Below are 23,276 nucleotides of genomic sequence, written 5' to 3' on the forward strand. Positions count from 1 at the left end.
GAAATATAGACTAAAAATTAAAAGACTCTTGCTTACAGAGGCAGAAGAAGAAATTATATATTCATTAAATATAAGTAAACACATGTAGATGGTGGGGGAAAAAAAAAAAACACTCAGGAAACAAATCCATCCTCAACTTCACTGTACCTATGTTTTTCCATTGTGGACTTCTGCTCTCATTCTAGAAAGAGATGGACCTTCTCTATTCATATCCAAGGATCTCAAGCACAGGTCAAATACTGAAACAGTAAGAAATACAAATAATTTTCCTTTATTATAAATACTAGCTGATATTGAGTACTTTTATCTACAGTGAGACTGTCTGAATAATCCCAAGAAATCAGGAAAAGTCATCAACTGCTTTACTAAAGAAAAGCAATCAGTATTTTATCAAGCATCCTGAAAAGCAAAATCAAAACAACAATCCCACATTACAAGTAACTCCTCTAGCAATGCAAACAAATAATCTCTAATTTTTGAGCCTACATTTCCAGTGTTTTGGAATTTAACCTTAAGATACTGACTGTATTGTAAAAGTTCATCTGATAGAATTCTCTGACTTTGCTACCAATTCAAGATTAGCAGCGCATTCACTGAATATGAGAGTTTCATACTGGATGTATAATACCAGTTTTGAAGGGTCAGCTTCTTGAATTTGGTTGCTCAAACATCAAAATTTCTTGTGTTTCAAAGGAAGAAAGACTATTCCATAGTCATGCAACAATTCCCTAGACAAAATCCATTTGGCTGTAATTTTTATCCATTCTTCCCAGTGTTATTAAAGATTTTTTAAAATTATTTTTAGTTAGACCTAGTGACTGAAAAGAAAAAAAAAAACCCACAGAAAAATGATGGCTTTCTTGTTTTTAAGGATTCTAGAACTGTCACCCTGTAATTGTAACCATCTTACAACTAAAGTAGCTCATACTTATTTTCTTCTTGACTCTGGCATCCACTTGTTTGACTGGGAATTGTGACCAGTATTCAACGCAGCCATCTATTTGAGGCATTTTCACAAAAGACTGAGTAAAAAGTGGTATCGACTATCCCAAATAAAAAGCTGATGTTTAAAGAAAAACAGCTGACACAGTTGTTTCTTTAGGAAGTGCAAAAAAGAAAAATTGCCCAAGAGTTATTTGAGGGGAGGAAAAGGGAGCTAAAAATGCCAGAACTCAAGTAACAAAAATGAAGAAATAGATGTTTCAATAGCTGGTGACACAAGGAGATCGTGTGTGTGCGCACGCGCACACCCTGTCCGTCCATGCGAGAGAGAATACTGCCAGCGTAAATTCTTCCCTACCAAGTAAATCAGAAAAAGGAGGAAAAGAATATGAGTGAGGAAACAGCATCTCCTTTTCTCAAAAGAGAAACCGACAGACACAGACTTGAGAAGATACAGAGTATCATTGTTGAGCATGTAATTTTTATGCCGTTGCTTTTTATAATATACTAATTCTTTTCTGCATACAGAAAATGCATTGATCCAGAGTTTGCCTTAAAAAAGAAATACAAGCTCATATGAGTTCAGATGGCCTTTCTGTGGATACTGGGAGAATACAAAACTACTGATAGCTCTACACTACCTTCACCGAGCAGGTTCAAGTCCACTCTCGTGCCTGTACTAACATTATTGTTATCACAAGCATGTTAAGATAACATGATTTGGCACTGTTGCCAGAAGCACTCTCCATCCTTCTCCTGTCCTGCTCATCCATTTTGGCCCTGCACTTTCTTCACCGCTTCTGCAGCTTTGTAGTGATCAATACTGGGAAGCTGATCTGAGCCAAAATCCAGAAGAAAAGCTGTCTTCAATCCAGGACAATTATCCGACCTTAATCAGTGAGTGAGTGATTTTGGTCACAAGGTTGTCTTGTAATTGCTCAGTGATTCTGAAGATATAATATAGTACCTCAACTCAAGTTCTTGATGTGGAAAGATGAACACCAAATGTTTAACACAGTTATAATGTATAGTTTTCTTCTTCCTAAGAAACATGCAACATTTTTGACCTTTAACGTATTTAGTAAAGCCCAGTTTACATGCTAAGAAAAAAGACTGACTTTCCCTTATGTAATGACTGAATACACAAGGGAAAAGTCCTGCTGATTCCAGAAGAAGCAATAAATCTGATAGAGAAAATGGATATTCTGAACACTGCAGCACTCCCACAATGTGGAGAAAGCAGAGATGCAGAGAAACCATCATTTTCAAGAAATGCAACTGAAAACTACATCACAATATGATAACTAATTATGAGCAAACCTAACCCGCATGTAGCTTCTAATTTTGGTAACTGTTAATCCCCTTAAAACATAGTATTTTCAACTGGGAGATAAGAGAAATATGCACCATCTTGCTGAAGATTTAAGCATTGATGCAGCATGTCTGGTCAAATCTTTTAATCATAAAAGAAAAATTTTACAGTATAGCAGCACTAAAGATTATAGCCCTACTGTACAAATTAAGTCTGAATGCAAACTGCAATAGTGTATAGCAAGGGTTAAGAGTAGATCTGGGTTAAGTTTGGTACTTTTTGCTTAAGAGAAATTACAGCAACCTGTATTTTGAAGCAAGTTTAATATATACCAAACAAATGTGATTTGTCTGAAGCGATTCATCAGCTGATCTTCACTGATGCATTTTACAGTCATTGATATTAAAGGAAATATCAGCAAAAAAAAGTTCTAAAATAGAAAAGTTGCCTTTAATAACCTAGAAAAATTAATTGGACAACTGAGCTTATTCTGCTGGAAAACATTCATTCATTAAGGAATAACAAGAATCAATTAAGTGACTATACCATTAATTAACTACTTGTAATGGAGATTCTTTAAATTTTAATCAGGACTAGTCAATTCATAGATACAACACATTTTCCAAGTTGGAGAAGTACTGGCATTGTGAACCACCATTGTTTGTTACTGCTTTTTTAGTTTGTGTTCCTGCATTTTTATGCCAAGTACACAAGAGAGAGGAAATAAAAAAAATTCACCCCTTTAAAAGATGAAAAAAATAAATAGAAACTAAGTTTTGCAGATATTCACCCTATAATAAGGACCATGATTTATAGAAGGCTCTTCAATATTGGTTGAGAGTGCAAAGAAATACACACACTAATTCTGTGAGCTCCTAACTAATTGCAAGGTTTTATTCATAGAAGTTGTCTAAACAGTCACATACATGGAGTTCTACCAATGACTGAGCCTTTGTAGGTCTGCAGCAAAAGCATCTGATTTTGTAGGATAATGGAAAGGCAACTAAACCTACTCACCTAAATCCAGCCTGAATATCAACCCTTTTCTTCTGCCCTGTGCTCAGGGCACAATTCTGCTAATTCTTTTGTTTTAGCTTGAACGTTCACGCAGCTGTGAAATGAGTTGATTGCGCAACCAAAAATAATGGAAAAGCCAACATCCCCAAAAGATCTTTTTGCCAAATCAGTGCCCCAAATCACATGCATTCACATGCCTCTTAGATCTAAAGGCAAAGGCAGTGCAGGTGAATGCAAACCAAGGTAACCGATACAGAAAAAGTACCCCTTTCAGTGGCAGCCCACAACTACCCTTAGAATCACCCTTAGAAACACAGATTTACACAGTTATTTAACAATTTACCTAAAAATATTCCTACTTTTTGTCATTTAAACAAAAATCCAGGGAAAAATTTTGAAAGATTCTCTAGTGCATACATGAATTTCAATTCTAAGAAAAGAAATTGTAAATCTTTTTTTTTTTTGCACTGCTCTAATATTAATTGCAGGTATATTAAACTCCTGCTTAAATCACTTTGAAACTGCTGGCCAAGAAAGTGGCAGTGTCCCCAACATAAAAATCCATTTATTCCTCCTATGCAGTATTGGAAAGTTGGACATTACCCCTTTGCTTTAAAAGGCCCAGTAACCAAGAAAAACTCTTGCATTTAACATATTTTAATCAATATAGACACGAGTATTACACACATACTTCCACCACCAGGTGTGGATGTTAGAGAAGTCTCCAGAAGTACTTCTGGAATAGTATTTCCCATATATATTTTTTAGTGCTTACATTCAGTTATAAAGAAAAAAACCTCAACAACTTGTGATTAACTTCATACAACTAGAGGCTGACAGTATTACAGCCTTAGCTGAGAATATGAAATAAATACTGTTATCATTCTAATTTGAAATTAGTGCTATAAGTCTGTTCATGCATTTACTCTCAATCCTTATATTCCAGCTTCACATTCAGCAGTTATACAGTTAAAAGCCAATGTCTATTAGAATAAACTTCTGGTGGGAAGTGCTAAGAATTCACCCCACTGCCTACCATCCTATCCAGAAATCTGTTCTCACTCCTACTTCCTCCTGTCTGTTCCTTTCTGAAACAACAGCAGGGGGGTTGGGAGTTTGCCTTTCCTCTACTGGTTCACAGTTGTGTACATGAACCACACCGGACCATATGGCATGCTCCTTCAATCTGTAAGAGGCAAAACATGCTCCCTCCCAGCGCAATCCAAAAAGATCCAAACGAGAGGAAACCTACAGATGCCTGCATTCACATTTCTGCATTCACACCAACCAGTTACTAAATTCTGTCAATATATTAAAGGGACAATGCGAAACTACACAAAATTTTGCTTCTAGCATTCTCAAGAATAAGAGAACTTATTTGTGCTCACACAGATATTTACAGAAACATTTACAGTATGCTCCAGATTCCTCCTCAGTTGTACACAAAACTAACCAGCTGCCTACATGCAACTTCGAGTAGTGCAGAGATAAACTGAAGACTCAAATGCATGCTTCAGCACACAGAAAGATTCTGACTTAAAGAAAATTACTGTATTAAATGAAAAACAGTGCCTTTCTAATGAGCAACACATGCAGAGAATGATACATCTTTACAAGAGAATAAAACTGAATAGAAAGGTTGAAAGCTGAAAAGAATTCACCATAGCTGCACTTAAAACTGACAGACTGAGGTAAGTTGACCAGAAACTTAGTCAAGATAGATGTTATTTTCATAAGAAAAAAATCCCAATAGGAAAACCGCCCTTAGAGACAGAACCTCGGGAGAAATACCATCACTCACTCTCAGCAAAGCATGGTTAGGTTTCTCACAAGGGCACAACCTTTGGATTTATAAAGTCAAGGTTGTGTTTAGCTCTTAAGTAAAACTAGGATTATGTGATCAAATATACTGGAATAGGATCTTGCTCATTTCCTTTGCTTGAAAGTTAAAACAGATTTTTACAGAGAGTTTATTTTCAATCTTACAGAATAATAATTTAATTTTACAACAATTTAAGCTTAGGGACTATGTTCTTCTGTAAAATGGTACAAAACTTTGTAAAAACACTAGTGCCTATGTTTCCATACTAAGTTTGAGTGGACATTACATACGTGAACATGCGAGAAATTGACTTGACAGAAAACAGCTTTCTCAGCTGAAACCCCGTAATTTTTGTAAAAGTTTAATTCAAACAGAAGAGTTAATAAGGACCTAATTAAATTATATAACAATACAGTAAACTAACTCTCTTATTAACTTTACTGTTCATTCCTGTGTTCTGAAGCTCTTTACTATTACGTATGTGGTTTACTGAAAACAACAAGCAGCAATTGTAACAACGGATGCGAGAAGGGCGCAAACCGAAAGCAGCTTAAGCTGTTCCCCATTACCTGCTGTAAACAATCAAGACAAACACCAGAGACAGATGACTGCCAACTAGTTAGAGAGATACCCAGGAAATGTCTACATATGAAAAATAACCACAAGAAAACCCAAAACTAAACTACATTTTGTCATTGCATCATTTTGACTTTACATTGAATATCGTATGCAATGTGGAGACAGACGAGCCATACGTGATAAGACTAAGTAGTGTTCTGCCTCTAATTTATAGGTGTTAGTACCCCTGTAATCTGCAATCACAGACCCATGACTTCAAATTAATTCTAAAGTGTTATTGCTAAGAACCATTCATTCTTCATGTTAAGGTTAAATATATATTCCTCTCAAAAATCAAGAAATTCAAACCTCTCTGTCCACAGCCCATAAAAAGGACAAACGATTAAAGAAATAAGGAATCAGGTGGCTAAGGGGTTTTAACTAATTCAGCACTTAACTAAGAGGAAGCCTAACCACATCTGTATTTGCTTTACAGAGAAAAGGCCATTGTCTACTGAAACACTGCTTTAGCCGTGACTAAAAATTGCCTCTTCCAAAATAATGAAGAAAATCTATTTTCTTGTAGCTGATAAACAGGTACAAAAACGCAGCGCCTATTTTCTTCACTCTGTTTTATTTCATAACTGCAAATTATCAAGATTAAATATCCCAAAACCTCAAGTGTTCAAATGCTGGTCTGACAAAGTTGGTGAGGATGATAACTCTCCCTCACTTCAGCCTCACATTTAAGGCAGGTGAGAATTTGTCGAAGATGCCACCAGCCTGTCACATTTACAACATCAGAAGTTGGCTGTACAACACACCAGAAAACTTTGAAAGAAACTGAATTCCCTGTTTAATATTAATGAGTTAAAATATTAAATAGTTAAAATATTAAAAATATAAAAGTCCTTCAGCGTGATAAAGACTTTGGGAAGCTCACCAAACCTCCTCAGAAATAAGTTTCTCTAAGTCATGCCACAAAAGTTTAAGGTTCAGTTAGTGTCAAGCACCATTATTTCTTAAGGGCTTTTCTCAGACAGATTATACATCAAATAGATTTAACCCCAGAGATGTAACATGATCTTATAACAGTTATGACTAAATTACAAGTTTTAAAGTAGACAGCCAAAGTAAGGAGAACAGGCAATCATGGATTCAGGATATGTACATTCCCCCATAGCCAGCTAATGGCAACTTTAATATGATGTGATAGATTTTTCTCCACTAGGAGAAAGTACCGCCTGCATTTCTGCTTCAACAACCCACGCCAGCTGACTAATGGAGTTATATTTTTGTCTCAGATGAGGCTGGTTACTTGCCCATCCTCTAGCAGTCGCAGAATGAGACACTAACAGCAGCTGTGAGGTGAAGAGAAAAGCTGCTCTATTTGGTAGCCCAGACCCGAAGTACAGGTCTTTCCCCTCTAACAGCAGAGCTCATTTTCTGTCCCAAGGTGAAGAAAAGACCCAGCTCAGAACAAAGCCACTTTTAGGGTTTAAAGTAGCTAAAGAGAGACACTTTTGAGGAATAATAAATCTTCACAGAGAAGTAAAGGATTCACAGAAATTAAAAATTGGATTCTTGGATAGATAAGCATTCTTGAAAACTTAAAAGAAGTTGTTCTGATTCTTGCGGATCAAAACATTTCCTAAAACAATCCTTAGCAAATGCTATTAAATGCAAAAACTCTTTACCTTGGTATAGTAGTAATCTTAATGATAAAATACCAATCCCCACCCCCCAACCAAAATGTAACCACACTACGGAATAATCAGTGTATGCCTGCAACTAGAAACATCTCTTTAAGCAAGTATTTGGGCTTCACTCCTACAAACATTTAAATACATCAGTTTGAGTGGACCTATAGATTCCTGTGAAAGTCTACAGAGTTTATCACACACAAAGTTAACACATTTATAAGCCTTGCAGAATAATTGCTTTTGGCAGAATATAAAGTTGCTATAATGTGTTTTGGAATCATGGTCTCCTGCTTAAGGACCAGGAATTCTGGTGAAACCTGTCATTTTGCATAAAAGGACTGGCAGCTGCATAGCCCACAGACACATTTAAACTTCTCTTTGCATTTTCTTTAAAATTTCAGAATGGTGTATGGGCTTTCTTTAAAAGCAGTAACAAAGCTAACAAATAAAGCCTGTAAAGTTTTCCTAGATGTGGTCTCTTACTAGTGTCATGTGCACCACCGGTGCAGCTTCCAACACGTCTGAACAATACACCAACTAGGCTTTGGAGCTTACTATGTGTTTTTCCAGAACCTAATACACTGGTTGATAGGGCAAGAACTCAATACAAGAAATAAGGTTTTAATATAAGGACCCTAATGAAAAAGCTTAAAAAACTGTTAGAAGAGCTTTCAAATACTGTAGTAAAATAGATATCTGAAATAATTTTAGAAACCTAATGCCAACAGTTTGCCTAATTAACTTTTAAATACATTATACCTAAAACCAGGCTGTAGATTTATTTCCTTGACAATGTTTTCAGCATTGTCTTACTGTCCCTATTGCCTTTGATCTTAACTTCTAGAAAGGATAAATTTGAGCAAAGAAAACAAACTTTAATTCTGAATGGCATTGCCAGTTATCAAGAGACTGGTATGTTATCACCTTCTGCAGTCACTACTACTTCTACTAGCCATGGCTAAGGAAATTAAGAGCTAACTATGCCTACAAAGTATATTACAGCAGGTTTACTTTTTTCCTCCCATTTTTTCACTCTGCTCCCTCACTTTTGTTTGATACCTCCTACCTCTCTAATCCCACCTGAAAAGTTCCTCTCCGTGTCCCAAATCCCTTCTTCCCTTTTTGGGGAACTGTGGAAGAAAAACAACTATTTCTCAGTTAAGAGCAGTGCCGGCATCCACCAATTAAAACAAAAAACAACAACCTCCCCCCCCACCCCGCCCCAAAGCCCAGCAGCATGGGAGAACACTGGGAGACAAGACAGTTTCACTAACAATACATCATCAAGATTTTACAGCTGGGAAAGTGCTGTGTGCAACAAGAACAACAGTGGTGTAATTTGCTGCTAAGAAATTGTTTATAGGAAGTTCAACATTAACAGCAGTGAGAGAGAAAAAAAAAAGTAATTTAAAATACTCAGCAACTGCCTCAAACCCATATGATTTCACATCTACAGTTAGTACTGCCTAGGCCCAAATAAGCAGTTAGAAATTCCTTGCATTCAATTGATTTCTATTAAACATGTTAAGTATCACATTCAAAAAAAAAAAAAAAAAAAAAGCAGCCATGCAGGTAAATGGAACAGACAGGTGTATTTTAAAGAATTTAATTAACTTCCATAACCAAGAAACCTCTCTTTGTATCTCAGGTACTTAAGTGTATCCAATATAAAGTCACATCTTACAAAGTAGGTTAGATCCAGCCACAAGCACATACGCACATACAGTCTTTGAAACATAATTAGGCTGCCTTTCCGGTAGCTGAGGCACAGCCAAAGCGCAGTTCCCAGGTACTAGTGAGAAGGCCCCAGCTGTACCAGAGGCGACTAACGAAAGGAGACGCAGAAAGTCCCTTCCCCGCTTCATGCGGCACTTGTTCAAGGCCCAAAGCCCAAGAGCACAAGCACTTCCAATCCCCTTGCTCTGGCTGAAGTATTATTTTAGCATATAAAAATGAATAACACTGCCATAACCTCAAATTCAATGCATTTCGTATCAGAAGTTAAACTCCTAAGTTTTCCCCTATATCATCACACAGCTACTGGAAACATTTCCATTTTATCATGTCATCTTATTTACACAGTTCTTGCGGAACAACCGTTTCACAAAAAGACATATGCAAGCAATACACAATGCTCTGAAATGCTTTATTTAGATATTAAGACTAATTTCAAGTTCTAACACTCTAACACAAACAGCAAACTATATCAAGAGATTAAAACTGAATAATCTGCATGGCAATTTCTGCTAACTTCTGAATGCCCGAAAACACAACATTTATACTGAGAACAGATAAGCCACCCCAAACTAGATTAACTATTAATTATTAAAACAAAGTACTACCAGACAACCACAAGGTAAATTTTTCCACCAAAGAATCAAGAAACAAATAATGTATTTCAGCTCAGACTTTCTGATGAGGAAACAGATGCATGTGGAATTCAGCTAAGTATAGCAAGAGGAAAAGTGACACTTAAAAAAAAGTCAAGTTTCCTAAATTAAAAACACACTTTTTTTCCCCCCAAATACTGAAAAAGCAGTGTCATAGCTTTTAAAATTGTTTCAAATGGTACCTATGCCATTATTTGCAACTACACTGTAGCAACTTTATGCTTGCACACAGTGAGGAAAACAAGATGTCCTTAAAAACATGACAATCATAAAAGTAAGTTTAAAATGCCTTTTAAAAAATTAGATTTTATAGCAAACATGCTTCTAAGTCGGACTACTAAGATCAGGATAAAAAGTAAATAAAAAGCAAAGAATTCCAGTCTGGCTTTGTGTAAGGTTGTCAGGCCACAGTCTGAAAAGTGCATTTTTGACTACTGTCAGAGAAAGGATATCAATGTTTGTCTGATAGCAATTCTTATGCTTTTATGTAAAGCATTAAAATCTTAATATAATAAAATGTAGTACTAAATCATTATTAATTTGTGGTGTCCTTTGAACATTTTGAGCAGATACTGAAGACCTTCAAACATGCAATTAATCTCTCAGTTACCGACTTTCTTGAACATTTTTGAAGGGAGATTTTCAATTCCATTTCTAGGCAATGCTGACCCCTTTGCAGTTTTAAAGTAGTTCTGAGTCATGCCTGCCTTGTCACAAAAACTTCCGCAAACCCTTTCAAATTACAGATCTGCTTTACCATTAAAAAGCAAACAAGCGAGCAGTTAAGTTCTGTAGATTTCAAATAAATCTACTCCCATTCCCCCTCATTAACTGATCTGAACTATAAATTTGCTTTAGATGCTTTAAGAGGTGGATATTAACTGCATAGAGACAGTTACTTTTTGTGTCAAAATGACAGCACTGACGGTATTTATTTAGTGAAACTGGATTTGTCAGTATTGGGGAAATGTGGGATGACACAGGGTATTAATGGAATTCTTTTCATTTCTATTTTAAATGGCTTGCGTACTTATGCAACTTTAGCTTATTCTGAAACACTTCACAGGTTGACATAAAGGATCTGAAAAAAAGAAAGTCTGAAGAGTTAAGTATTGCAAATTATGTAAATAGGCTATCAAAGGCCATTCAGTCAAACACCACTACAGAACTTCATACCATTTGTGGAGGGAAACATTTAAAAAGAAGTTCAGATTTACACTAGCCAAGAAAAAAAGAGAAACTGAAAATTTGCTTATGCATATCTTTCTCTGGATAGTTTTACAGAGGAGAATCAACTTCCAGACCTTCATAGCTACAGACATTAGCTATGCAACTCCAAATACTAACATGAATACCCAATTCAATTTAATTCCTGTGGACCTCATAACCCCACTTGGCAGCCTTAACCACTAGATTTGGGAACTGCCGATACAAAACTATGTACTGAAATTAATAAATTAACCCCAAAATATTTTACTTGCTGAAGGAAACAGTATATAATGGAGTTCATAAAACTAGGATGAATGAACAGAAGTTTCATCATTAGGAAAACAAAACAAAACAAAAAAACCCCACACAAACCTGAGAAAAATTACACACAGGAGTAATACATAATCCCATTTAACTCCACTGTCAGATAAACGAACTATTTGTGATTATGCTCTCTACAGAAGATAAAGGCCCACAAGGATTACTTGGTCTTTTAAACCAAACAGAGCATCAATCTGAGCTTTTTGAGATTGACTGAACACCTCAAGAAACGGTTCGGCTAGGGGAACTTCTTTCTTTTTGGCCAGCACTGCTATTGTCAGAGGACATATCCCAAAGTCACACAGAAACAATTTCTGGCAAAACTATTTGCTGAATTATGGTAAGAATCCTTTGTAGAGGAAAGCAAAAATAGCCCTTTAAAGAACACCATTTTCCAGTGTAGATAAAAACAACAAAAGTTACATCCAGCTGAAAATATGATAAAACCAAACTTATTTTCTTGGTCAAAGAAAAAAGCTTGAACACTATCTTTCAATACAACTACTAAACCAGGGTTCTCCGGATTTAAAATATACCATTTTATTAAATAGACAAAAGAGGGGAATACTTGTTTCACCTGGGAAATACCAAAAAACACAAGAAATTTCCTCTCGCTTAAAACCCCTAGATCACAGCTTTTCATGCTGAAATTGGGAAATGACAGTTATGCTTTCTCCACTGTAAAATGTGTAACTGTAGATTAGACAAGGAAAAAAGTAGAAAGTAGATCCTTTTTATTGTAGGATTATGCTTAATGCAGATACTATGGTTTCTATACCCTGCAGATGACTGTGCATTAATTTTTGGTAAATTCCAAATATTCTGTACATAGTCAGAAACTAAAGCTGTATTACAAGCATGGGGGAGGGAAAACAAAAAAAAAAGCCCTTCTCCCTCAAAATGGTCTGATACACCTTAACACAGTGACTAGAACACCTCAGCTGCCTGCTGGTTTCTTTTCTGTCTTTATTGCCCGAAACACCGCATGGGCTTTGGAAGATGAAGGCAACTAACTGTTGAAGCTACCAGTATCTAAAAGATGGGATTGATTTAAGCAGAAATAAATTACATTGTTATTTAAATCACTATTTAAATTAGCAAACAGGAAAGTTATAATTTTCCTTTATATATGTACTACTTTTATTGCTAATAAAGGGCTAAGTTGTATTGGTTGGTGACCATTAAATATACCATTTTGCCACTGTATGTAACCCTTATGTAAATGTTTAAGTAACTTTTACTAGGGAAAGCGCATTGCCTCCCTGCAGTTCTTTTAAACTGTTATATAGACCATCATTCACATATTTAGATGCTTAATTTTCACCTTAGGCTAGAAAATGGTGAATAACTCTTTTCTATCCTAGACACCGAAACTTGGAAATTGAATTAAACTGACAAGAAATCACAAATACTTAGTTTAACACAGACCAGGGTTTCATGTTTCCTATCTAGTGATTTCTCCATTTCAGCACTTTAGTGTTTGTTAGTTGTCAGATTGTCAAATTAGAAAAAAAAAAAAAGTAAATGCAATGATTTAACAGATAGTAATTTTTCACCTTTTTACATAAATTTAAGGCTTCATTAGTTTAATGTATTACCTCCCCCAACATGTTTTTATCTGCCTTGAAAACAAACTGTGAAGCGATACCAGAAAAAGTTGGACAGAATTACTGTTGTCCTAGAGAAGTGACACTTCTAACTTCCTTTGACATCCAAAAGTCAAAAGGCATATGGCTTGCAACTTCTCCACTGAAAATCTTTTCCTGAAGCACATGGCAGAGGTTTGGATCATTACAACTTATTTGGGATATGTTGATCAAAGCCCATTGTTAGCACCCTCGTGTTGGAAGGGGCATTAGGACCAAGCATTGCTTAAAGTTTTCTCTTTATCCATTTAACCTCAATATTTGGGATCACACTCACATAGTACAGTTATGTCAAAAGGAAGAAAAGCCAATTCAGTACCCCAGCAGCTGCCCAGGCCTAAAAACCAGCTGCAATGCTGACAGATTCAGTCAAATTATTTCGTCATTGCACCAGAAGTTTAATTTATATGTGCTAATCTTGTTCAGAACTAGATACTTCTACTTCAAAAAGTTTTGTTCACAAACTTCAGAAATGGGGACAAAGAGTTGAGCTGAACTTTCTGTACTGGAGAAATCACTTGTTGCTGATTTGAACAGTTGCAATGTCTTCTACTGTCACAGCTGAATGGTGGATGAACTGATTGCAAAGGGGAAGCATTCTACAGCAAAGGAAATGTATGTTAGTTACTATTGGGGTTATGTTTTGTTGCCCCAGGCTGGCAAAAAAAACAGGGTTTTTTTGCTAACATGACAATGCTGAAGGGTAAAAGTCTGGTATTAAGAACTGTACGGGTGCTTAGTAGCTCAGTCAAAACTTCTTAAAGAGAAACCGACCAGTGCCTTACTTCTGGACAAGCTTTTCTGAACAAGCTTTTCTGGATAAACTCTATTAGAACACTATGTAATATAGACAAACGTTTCAAAAAGTGCCTCTGTGCAAAACCAAACCAAAACAAAAAAACCGAAACCAAACAAAAACAAAAATACCCCCCCCCCCAAACCTACAAAACACTACAAGAACAGATCTCCCTAAAGGCCAAAACACTTCAACACACAGATATTCCACTTTCAGCAGGAAAAAAAAGAATATAAATAACAAAATGTCTGATGGAAGAAAGCTAGAGCTTAAAAGGGTAGAGCAGGTAGGGAAAAACATACACAGGAAAGCCTGAAAAGCTTCTCTACCTAAATAACTAAGCTTGTCAGTTTTCCCCTAGATAATCACAGCTTACTGCAGAAGAAGGGGAAATAAAAGGTCCACACAGGAAATTATTCTGGGATAACTACAGCAATCTAAATTCATATCTTATTCTGGAATAAATTCCTTTAATAGACCTGCTCTTCATCCAGAGTTTAACTAATAAATAACGAGTTCAGATTTTCTGCCTTGCTTCAGGGGAACAAATGCAAACACATTCTCTTTGCAGGACTTGTAGGCAGCCGTAACACAGAAATTTAAGGCAGGGAACTCTTGCACTGTAACCTAACCTAAGGAGTTCAACAAAGAAAAGCAGAACTGTTTTTGTATCGATGGCAAACATACCCACAAGATGCTTATTCCAGCATCTCCTCCACACTGTGTTAAAAATAAGCAGTGCAGAACAAACTAAGTATTTGACAGAAGATACTTAAAAGCATGTGATAAAGCAACACTATTCCAGCTTTTTTTCTGATATCCTTTCCAAAAACAAACAACCAAAAGGCACCAAAAAAAACCAAACCAAAACCCAAACAACCTGAAAACAGAGAAGCATCTAATCTCATAACGTGATTCCATCAGCCTCCTTACAGTGAACAGGTCAGGATGAAGGTATGGTTATGGGCTCAGTTTTCAGTGCCCCAGGCAAACGCTTAACTGATTCTCGCAAATCCTCCATTACCTAACATGAGGTTGTTAACATGCACAATTCTTCTCCATCACCATAGTAACAAAGTCCGTACATTTTAAGGTGCATATAGGGGCTCTTCTAAAAGATGTTTCAAGTTGACTGCAGCTAAGATAATACAAGATAATTTAAACTAGAACAGTTCAGCAGAAATACAGAAAGCATGAAAGTACTGTACTAGAGACCATCACAATACTCAATTTTAGTAGTGGTTATACATCCATCAAAGTAGTGGCCTGGAGGTTGAAAGAAATATAAAAGAAAGTAAGATTCAGTCAGGGCATTCATGGGTCTTAATGCACAAAGCAAATGCATGAGTCTATCTGATTTTAGATATTCTCACCAACTTCTTTAGGAACCATAGACCAGAAAATTGTAAATTTGTTGAAGAACAATACGATTTATCTAGCGATTGCCAAAAACCAACCAAAACAAAAAAAGGGAGGAAATATTAGGGATTTAATTAGAAAAATGTATTGTCTGATTAAGAAATGACAAGCAACTATGACTTTTATTGGTTTCAATGACAACTGCACTTACAGGCCTGAATTTTTAAGTATGACCCTGTTCCTGAAGGATATGCAACAAATGGCACCACATAAAATTGTGGGCTTAGTTGCAATCCACATATTAGGTTTCTCCACAGCAAACATGCCCATAACTGTCAACAGCCTGACTGATACTCTGGCTAATATGCTAGATGTACATATCTGATAATGTCATCATGACTTCTGGTAACAGAAATCATTACCACCTTAGAAGAAAGTAAAGCAAAGGCAAGTTGAACACAAAAAAACCCTTACTATTCCCTCAAATAGCTGCCACGCTACACTAGAAAGAGGAGCTTCCAAACTGAAAGAAAAAAAAAAAAAAGAAGAAAAAAAAAGAAATCCAACTTTCAGATAAGGATTACGAAAAAACAAGCTTAGAAGAAGGGATATAAGAAACAGCATATAACAACATTGGACAGAATTACAGCAGTACTACTAATACCCAAAATATCCCATAGTTGAAGTTTGAAGACTAAATACTAAAGCTAGAAAAAAAATTTTGCAGACCCCCCCCCAAAAAAAACTAACAAACTTGTCAGAAGATTGTTGCTTTGCTTTTTGATATCAGTATTAATAGAATTTTGCACAATCATTAATATATAGTCTTTAATTATATATATAGCATCACCTGTGTGAGATCAGAAGATTCATTTCTGATCACACACAGGATGAATGGCAAATGAGGCAAGGGGCTGAAAAAAGAAAAAGGGTGTTTCCTAGCATTAAAGATTTGAGAGCAGAATCCAGGTGATCTGATTACATTCCTGGCTCTGCCTCATTATCAAAATCATCAAAATTCATACCCCTTGGGCACATGGATTATAACTGCACAAGTGATCTCAGTTCTGAAGCTTGAAAATTGTTGAGCATTTAATTTTACAACTTCCCATTCTCTTGGCACACTCCTATCCACCAGCAGACCCAATAATCATCATTGCTCATAAAGGTTTTTAAAAATCCTGCAAAATTAAACTAAAAGAGACAGAAAAACCACCTCTTTGCATGACTTTACCTATACAGGTCACTAACATTTGATCTGCAGATGGAAATGTAACAACATGGATAACTGCCCTCCGAAGAGGGTGCACACACACAGTGACAGGCAGTCTACCCTACTAGGAAACTTCAAATCCATTCTTGGTCCTAAAGAGAGCACAGACCAATGCAGTGATTAACAACAGTAACCAGTTATTAAAAACATACAGCTTTGGCACGTAGCTGCTTACCTAGGTAAGAACAGAATTTCCCATTTTAGATGTCTGGGTCTCAACTTTAAACCCTGAATTTGTCTCATTACACCTTCCAAAAACCTTCCAAAAGTTGCTCCCGTTCAAGGCTCAGCATACACAGATCATTCCCTCAAGCACAGGCTTCTCATTAAGGCACACTGTACTGCGATCCAGAGCAAGCATGGGTAAGCATGCCAAGCCCAGAAAGAGAAACACCTGGGGCACAGGGTACTGCACCAGTTCTGAGAGGCTGAAAAGTTTCTAGGAAGCTACATAAAAATTCCTAAATCGGGGCAGTCTCTGCACTCCCACCTTTCACTACCCTTCTTTAATCCCATCCAAAGGTTAAAGAGAGAGGAATCACTTCTGCCCTCAAGGTTTATACCACTTCACCACAACAGTTCGGCATTATTTCTGAAAGACAAATCACAGGCAGGAATCCCTATCGAGATGCATCTTACCGATTCTATTTTTATTTAGGTAAGATAGTTTCGGTAACAATTTTCCAACAAACTACACATTAACTTTCAGTAATTTCTTGTTTTATTAATGAAATGCTTGTTTTTTCTTGTCACTGCACTTATATATTCATGGCATTTCACTTTCCTAAAACTGAAACCAGTAAGTCCATTTCATTTTTGCTTTGACAAACTTCAGTAACTGTCACAACTTGTCAGTACAAGTCAAACAAAACAGTAATTGTCAACAGCTGTCAAATCATCTTGGGGAAGACCTATTTATTCAGTACTGTTTTTCTGGAGTTACTTAAAAAAAAAAAAAAAAAAGACAACTCTTTCCATAGGCTTTAATGAAGCCCGCTTTTACAAACTGACATTGAAGCAAAGCATAGGCTTATGCCACTTCTTTAAATGTTCTGAACAGGTGAAATGTTTGATTCTTTAAAATAGAGGTACTGATTACAAGACTTCATCCTCCTCCTTGTCCCCCTCTCCCCCCCAAAAAAAAATCACAAATGGCAGTAGTCCCACTTTTCAAACACAAGAATGAATATATCTGGAAAAAGAATCACCTTTACCACCTCATTTTAAGATGTGGTTTAGATGATATGACATCACACGTTTTGGGAATTCTTGTGTAGCATGCATTAGAAACATTTTCTTATAAATACAAGTTTGATATCAGTCAGCAATGCAGAAAAAACTGCTTAAATTTCTATGACATTTTCCTTCTTTTAGTTTACTATCACAAGACAGTGATTTCTTATAGAAAACATGCTTGTGCTCCTCTTGTATGTACAGATGCATTTATCATGATTATATTGGAAACAATTTCTTTTACTTTGCCCACCTTATTTGGAGCATTGGGAATGTTATCACAGCCTGTAACTACATGTAGCAAGACTGCAATTACTGAATTGGAGCTACATTTATAATCAATTTTAGTACTCACTTAAATGAACATTTTCTGTTCTTCACCACATAAAATGGCTCCCCCCCCAATTCTTCTCTTGCCACATACAAGACAGAGAAACTGGGAAAATAAGATATTCTCTTAACAAATTGATACCATAGATAATATCAACATGAGCATTATGAAAAAAGATAAGCCAGAAAAGATGGGATAACACATGCACATAAAATGTTTGCTTAGTTTTTACCAGTAAATGTTGTTCAGAACTACCATGGTCTTAAAGACTGATTTCTAGTATAGATATTTTTAAAGTAGGATGGATACCATGTTTACATATATGTTACCACATACAACAGGATGAACAAAATGAACAATGAACAAAAGCCACAGGAAATAGTACCAGCCAACAGATTTTACTAGATCATAGTTTAAACACTAGCAAAACAAACAAACAGAAAACCCAAAACACAAATTCTTCTCCTCTTATAAAATACAGGAAAGTAACAAAACTATGAATTGCCTTATCTTAAGTCTACAAGTATTTGTTAATACAGCATATTGGAAGAAGATCCAGTCCCCTTCCTTCCCTAGCAAAACAATATGAAGAATATTTCTGCTGAATACCACCACAGGCTAGAAGACACCTAACAAAGTATCCAAATGCATGAAAAATGTTGCAAATGTTTCTCTCTTCTTAAAAAACATTAGTGATTTTTCACTTGGAGTATTGGTATCACACTAATCACCAATAACTAAATAAATACTTCACAACTAGAAGTGCTTTCAGAAAAAGGAACACATATTTTCAAGGGAAATAAAAAGGAGCAGATTTTGTATCTTGAGGAACCATGACAAATGCATTTAATTTTTGTTTACAAGCAATTCCAGTAGTTTGGTAACTATGCATCACATTGTACTAGTTAAAATTTATGTGCTCAAGTGTTGTTACACATTGGAATTGAGAGGGGAAAAACAACCCAAATATAGTTCATTTTTAACATATGCATAAAGAAACTGGACTAGACAGATCTCTGAACATCAAGAGCATGGCAGCTCCTAACAAGGAAGCTGCAGCGCGTTCCATTCAGGAGAGAACAGTAAGAGGAGGAAAGCGCATGTTTAAGCATTAGGACAACACAATTTTAAGATGATGTGCACTAAATGCTGCATCTTCACTATTCTTTTTGAATCAGTGGAGTAAAGCACAAAAAGAAACAAAATAATATTTCCTTTGTCTCCTTTTTCACCTTGCATCAGTAATCCGAAAAGCCTTTCTTGTTTCTGGTGCTTATCATACCCCATCAAATCATCGGTGCTTCCAATGAACTAACCAATACGTACGATCCTTCCAGGTATGCACAGGAGTGGTTAAAGAACACATAAAAAAAGAAAAGTACCAGTGTTTATCCAAAAAACATGAGGAATGCCCTCAGCTCTAATCCTGTGATTTCTGATTCCGTCAAGATTAAATCCTTTTGAGAAATGTCTTTACTTTTGAAGCATACATTGATGTCCTCGCTACCATTTTAACAGTTCAAGCACATTAAACAAACAGATGCTGAAAACCCTCCTCCATTTTCAAATATTATCACTGGCTCCAGTATGTTGAAACATCCAGATAGCATTTTTCTGCTGTATCACAGTAATCAGGGAATGTTGCCAAGGTGAATCTGTTTTAATTCTTGACTTCCAGATTATATAACATGTAAATTCAACATCACCTTCAAAATATTATTGAGAGACACAAAAATCAATGAAACAGCAAGAAGCAGTTCATAAAACTGGAAAAGACTCCCCAGGACTCTCAAACTAATGGTCCCTCAAAAAGAAAAAGTATCAGAACTGCAATGATTTAATATAATTGATTAGAAGGCTTTTTTTTTTTTTAATTAAAGGAAAGCATGTAAAAATTCTTACTTTTTTTTTTAAACCAGTTCTTTAAAGGATAAAGAATTTTGGCATCTATATATGTTCTAAACAGCAGAAAGAAAATTAGTCTGATGAAATATGTTACAATTCCCCCAAATTCCTGAAAACAAACTAGTTGGCTTCACTTCCTGGGTTTTTATGCTCCTCTTTCAGTATTTCAATTAGTAATACAAGGAATTCTGAAACACAGCTGGAGTACAGACAGTATGTTCATGAATATTCAAGACAGATATGCACATATTGAATAAATATTTTATTTTTAAAAATTTAATTCAGCTTTACTGTTTCAAATCATCAAAACTTGACAATGCTTGTAACTTCATAATCTAAAAGTTGTTAGGCACATTAGTATACCCTCAATGTTTCTTTAATCTCTTAAATTTAATTATCTAGAAAAATGAGTATATTACCACCTATACTTATGTAGCAAAAAAAATAATATATGACAGTATGAATCTGTAAAAATTCGGTGTGTAAAAACAACTCAAAACATTATTGGTGAGCACAGGCATTCACTAAAAAGAAGAGAAAGAACTCACCTGCAACATTGAGAATAAATAAATGCGCCAATAAAGTATTGCTCTTAATTTTCAACAGGAGCAACCTAGACTCCATCTTAATCCTATGGTCATTCATCCCTATCATAAAGGGACCACATAACATAACATTTATTCTGTTTTACCTAATGATGAAATTTGGACGTGTTTCTAGACAGCAATAAAATCTGCCAGCAAGTCAAGATTTTTTTTTTTTTCCACAGTGCTTGCTGACCTGCAGGTTTTGACATTATTATATTAAGTTCCATGAACACTAAATTGACATATGTGCTGACGCACCCTACTAATACCTCTGTTTAAAAAATAATAATATTTGTGAACAGCACTTGAGGTTGTTCTGTATCAGCCAGGTTAAACTGACAAAAATATGTATCTGGAGAGGTATAGAAATATTCTTATTTAACTAATACCTAACTGATGAAACCATACAGCAAAATCTTTACAAGAGCAATCACAAACCATCAACAAAATCCATCCATCCATGGCAATAAGAATTTTATAAGGCTGCCTTTCATATGTTCATTGCTGAGAAGAAACCTAGTCAGAACCTTAATGCAGCTTTTTAACTGATCTTTCCCACCACACGCTACACTTCAAAAGACACTGAAAATTTAATATTATTAACTGAGGTCACACTCGAAACAGCACAAATCTTTATGTCTTGTTCCATAAAAGGAAGTTTTACAATCAAAGAGTAATGCTCAATTACCAGAATATTCCTGGTTGCTACAATGACACAAAATGTCTTGCAAAGTACCCGTATTCACCCTTATATGATGAGAGATTTGTTAATGAATTCAAGGCCAATTATAATATCAGACACTGATGAAGTTATACGCACTGAACTTTAAATATAATTTATCTCAGATCTGCCTAATTTCCCCAACAGTTTCTTGGATTTTTAATCATATTTTCCCATCATTTAAAGTTGCATTCCCTTGTGCTATGTGCAAAATCCACCAAACAGGAACAACAATTCGATCTTTGCCAAAAATGATATCAAAAGAGCAAAGGAAACTGAAAAGATAAATATTTTCTTATTTGTTGGTTAGAACTGCTTTTGATACTCTAACAATCAAAGGAAAAGAAAAAAGAAAAAACTACAGAGGAAAAAGTGCTGATGTCAATAGTGCTTTCTAAGGTTATATACATTTAGCTCTATATAAAACACAATTATCTCACACTGAATATTGTGGTGTGAACTTTCCTTTGGCATTTTAAGTAAAGGTTAAAAAATCTTTCAGGTATTCTCTTCGCTTACATTAATGACAAAATCTCCACTCCAAAAAGCACAGAATTAAGGACCACCTTAGTATAATTTGTTAAGATAATGAAATACTGTATTTGCAAGCAATGAACATCCCTGTTTTAACACTGGCAACTGCAAAACAGCTAGATCAAGCAATTACATTGTCTGCTTTAGTGATCCTTTATTACTAAGTTTAATTCAATATTTTTAAACAATAATTTCAAAATATTTAAAGCCAAAATTAATGCATTGACCTTTAAATAGTTTATGCCATATTAAAATATTTTTCTCTTATCCTGTGTTAAAGATTTCTTCTGCCACAGCGCAGGTTAAACAGAAATGATGGTACCTAATCTGCCATAAAATTCTCAAGGAAAACAGACAAAAAAAAAAAGATTTCATTGCTGATTTCTATGCACTTAGCAGTCTTATGCATTACCTGTATTTTATAAGAAGCAACCTTTTCTTAGGTATGACTGACTTGATAACCATGAAGTCTGTTTTCCATATTATGATTTACTTCTCTGCCATGCTGGTATCATGCATATGCATTGCTCAGTAAAATGTATATTACCATAAAGTGATTAGCACACTGTCTTGAAGTCATGTTCATATTAATTGTTTTGTTTTTCATTATTTTATTTCTGAGTCACTATTTCTGGAAGGAAAAATATTCTAACATCTTCTGAATAAAACTTTTCTGTGCTTAAACATTAGACTGCATTAGAAAAAGGTATTTCTGAACTAATGCTCCTTTATATTAAAAAAAACCCACAAACCATAAAAATATCTTCCCCCTAATTTTACAGCAAGTTCTCCATGCACACACTTATAAGCTGCCTATCTACTGCACGCTAAGATAAACCTCCTGGTCTGTCTGTCTCTCCCTTCTTATGCAGGACTAAACTGCAAGTCTGCTCAATGCAGACACTGTACTGCACTGTGAATGGACAGCCAGGTATTTTATGAATGGAGCAGATCACGTGCTCCCAGCACCTCCCCGAGCTGATATTTCCCACATAACTGTGTCAACAAGCAGTGAACAGCATATTTTAATACAGCAGGTCCTCAAAAATCCTCACCCACAATCCGCTTGCTAGCGTCCATTCTCTAACATACAAGAAACAAGCTTTACACACTCTGCAGGGTAGGTTTTGTTGCAGGTCAGTGGTTGTGACAGTAATTTTTTTTTGGTTTTTATGAATGGAGATTGTGGTATGCAAATTAGAACGATTCACAAAAAAGAAAATATGGCGGCGGCTTCGGCTCCCAGCTCCACTGACACTGCAGCAATTCACCTTCCCAAACAGCGCTCGGTGCACGCAGCCCCACAGACCGGCGCCGAGCATTTAAAGCACTCTTATTCCGGAAGGATTTACCAGTATTCGTCTTCAACGATCAAAACTTCTTCGTTAAGAAGCTTATATTAAGGTGTGAATGTTTTATTTAGAGGAATGCATTAAGATGAAAAATCCGTTTTTCTTTTCGAAAAAACGGTCTTCTTCTCCAGACCAGTTCTTATTCTATCAATCTGCCCTTTATCAAACTGCTGTTTATTAAAAGAATAAAAGACAAAGGACACAATGGTCCTCTACCATTACCAAGAGCTGTCTGGCATTATGATCCGTCATATCATTCATAAAA

General features: G+C 35.7%; 1 protein-coding gene across 3 annotated transcripts in view; it reads right to left on the reverse strand.

The window, feature by feature from the left end:
- The window catches only part of SPRED1 (sprouty related EVH1 domain containing 1), a 63,177-nt gene that overhangs the window by 38,726 nt on the left and 1,175 nt on the right, over window positions 1-23,276 (reverse strand). The window lies entirely within an intron of this gene.

The sequence above is a fragment of the Apteryx mantelli genome, chromosome 4, assembly GCF_036417845.1.
Source record: "Apteryx mantelli isolate bAptMan1 chromosome 4, bAptMan1.hap1, whole genome shotgun sequence".
NCBI lineage: Eukaryota > Metazoa > Chordata > Aves > Apterygiformes > Apterygidae > Apteryx > Apteryx mantelli.